Raw genomic sequence first — 2903 nt, forward strand, 5'->3', positions numbered from 1 at the left:
GGACCGGCCGCCTCCTTAAACACAGGCCGGAGCGACCGAGCGGGATCAGCGGCCCGCGCGGAGGGTCTTTAAAATGTACAAAGTCCTAGGAACAATGGCAGAATCGCTCGACGGCCGTCTGCTCCCGGCGGCCGCGGTGAAGGGACTGTACACCCCACCCGGGGACGGCTGTCTGCTCCCGGCAGCCGTCCTTCCCCCCAAACCCACACGTTGACCGACACCGGCCGAGGGCGAAAGGCTCGCGGTGTGGAAGGATCGTGGCCACGGCTAATCTAGCGATGCCCGCGTTGGACGGTCACACCGCACGACAGAGCGGGGCCTGCATCCGGCGCGAGGCGGCCTTCAGGCACGTGGTTCGAGACGACCTCACCCGCCCTAGCCCGGAGCGGAAAGACTTTTCAAAGTCCAAGGAACACTGGCAGAATGGGAGGACCGGCCGCCTCCTTAAACACAGGCCGGAGCGACCGAGCGGGATCAGCGGCCCGCGCGCAGGGTCTTTGAAATGTACAAAGTCCTAGGGACAATGGCAGAATCGCTCGACGGCCGTCTGCTCCCGGCGGCCGCGGTGAAGGGACTGTACACCCCACCCGGGGACGGCTGTCTGCTCCCGGCAGCCGTCCTTCCCCCCCACCCCACACGTTGACCGACACCGGCCGAGGGCGAAAGGCTCGCGGTGTGGAAGGATCGTGGCCACGGCTAATCTAGCGATGCCCGCGTTGGACGGTCACACCGCACGACAGAGCGGGGCCTGCATCCGGCGCGAGGCGGCCTTCAGGCACGTGGTTCGAGACGACCTCACCCGCCCTAGCCCGGAGCGAAAAGACTTTGAAATATTCAAAGTCCAAGGAACACTGGCAGAATGGGAGGACCGGCCGCCTCCTTAAACACAGGCCGGAGCGACCGAGCGGGATCAGCGGCCCGCGCGGAGGGTCTTTAAAATGTACAAAGTCCTAGGAACAATGGCAGAATCGCTCGACGGCCGTCTGCTCCCGGCGGCCGCGGTGGAAGGACTGTACACCCCACCCGGGGACGGCTGTCTGCTCCCGGCAGCCGTCCTTCCCCCCAAACCCACACGTTGACCGACACCGGCCGAGGGCGAAAGGCTCGCGGTGTGGAAGGATCGTGGCCACGGCTAATCTAGCGATGCCCGCGTTGGACGGTCACACCGCACGACAGAGCGGGGCCGCATCTGGCGCGAGGCGGCCTTCAGGCACGTGGTTCGAGACGACCTCACCCGCCCTAGCCCGGAGCGGAAAGACTTTGAAATTTTCAAAGTCCAAGGAACACTGGCAGAATGGGAGGACCGGCCGCCTCCTTAAACACAGGCCGGGCGAAAAATATGCGAATGTTGGGTCTCATCCAAGAAAGGGAGTTACCGGCCGCCTCCTTAAACACAGGCCGGGCGAAAAATATGCGAATGGTCCATCCAAGGAAGGAGGACCGGCCGCCTCCTTAAACACAGGCCGGGCGAAAAATATGCGAATGGTCCATCCAAGGAAGGAGGACCGGCCGCCTCCTTAAACACAGGCCGGAGAGATGGAGCGGGATCAGCGGCCCGTGAACTGAGCGACCACCGGCCGAGGGCGAAAGGCTCGCGGTGTGGAAGGATCGTGGCCACGGCTAATCTAGCGATGCCCGCGTTGGACGGTCACACCGCACGACAGAGCGGGGCCTGCATCCGGCGCGAGGCGGCCTTCAGGCACGTGGTTCGAGACGACTTCACCCGCCCTAGCCCGGAGCTGAAACTCTGCGAATGTTAACATCCAAGGATGGAGGCAACGGCCGTCTCGTTAAGCTGAGGCCGGAGGAAAGTCTGCGGATTCGGGGCATCCAAGGCAGATGGAGGTGCCGGCCGCCTCGGTAAACAGAGGCCGGACCGACCGACATGCGACCATGACCCGCCTTGGTAGGGCCCCCACCGGCCCCGGCTAGCGCCGGCGTTGGGTGGACGGTTCCTCCCCACTTGCGGGTCGCCCTCTAGCGCTACGGCCGCCGCGCGATGCGCGCGCTCCGACGCCGCCCCCGCAGGCCTAGCGCGAGCCGTACGGCAGCGAGACCGAGACGCCCCGATTCCACGCACGCACCTAGCGGCCATCAACGGAGGCCGAGCGCGCGATCCGACTCGCGGCACGCCACGTGGGCGTCCGCCGGCCGCGCCGGTCTACCGCGAAAGATGTTTCTCAAACCCTCGCCTAACCTAGGGACGGCTATCTCGGGAAGCCGCCCCCGCATCTGCACCTATCCGCTAAGCCCTCCCGACCACCGCGAAGCGGGAGGACGTCTATCGTGGCCGCCGGGGCGTATGACCCCTCCGCGTGAGGCGTGCGGGCTCGGGTGGGCCGCAACGACCGAGTCTGACTCGGACGGGGCGCAGCTTCCCTCCCGGTCGCAGCATCAAGCGCCGATCGCGCGACGTCACCAGCCCCCCGGGACGGTTCGTCGGGAGCACGGTACAGGCACGTAGCTCACTCTCCAGCTGGCCGCAGCGGGCCGCACCGACCGAGTCTGACTCGGCCGGGGCGCAGCTTCCCGTCTGGGTGACAGCGGCGACGAGCTGCGACTGTTGGCCGCCGCCCCTTCGTCCTTCCCGGATCCCCCCAGTGCCGACTCAACTCCGCATCCTGGCCGCAGCGAGATACCGTCGGGTTGCGGCGCCCGAGTCTGACTCGGGACGCGCGCTTCTTCCTTCGGACCACAGCGTACGTGCCTCGCGCGGGCAAAGTCGCCGGCACAGCGCCGCGCCCCCTCGACCAAGCGAGCCTCAGCCGGGCCGCGACGACCGAGTCTGACTCGGACGGAGCGCAGCTTCCCGCCTGGGTTACCGTGACGAGTCGCGGGCGGCCGTCGCCCTTCCCCCGGACCCCGCCGTGTTCCCTCGCGGTTGCTCCTAAGCCGCCTGCTCG

The sequence above is a fragment of the Syngnathus floridae genome, unplaced genomic scaffold, assembly GCF_059516105.1.
Source record: "Syngnathus floridae isolate MCC-2025c unplaced genomic scaffold, RoL_Sflo_1.0 HiC_scaffold_113, whole genome shotgun sequence".
NCBI classification, from domain to species: Eukaryota; Metazoa; Chordata; class Actinopteri; order Syngnathiformes; family Syngnathidae; genus Syngnathus; species Syngnathus floridae.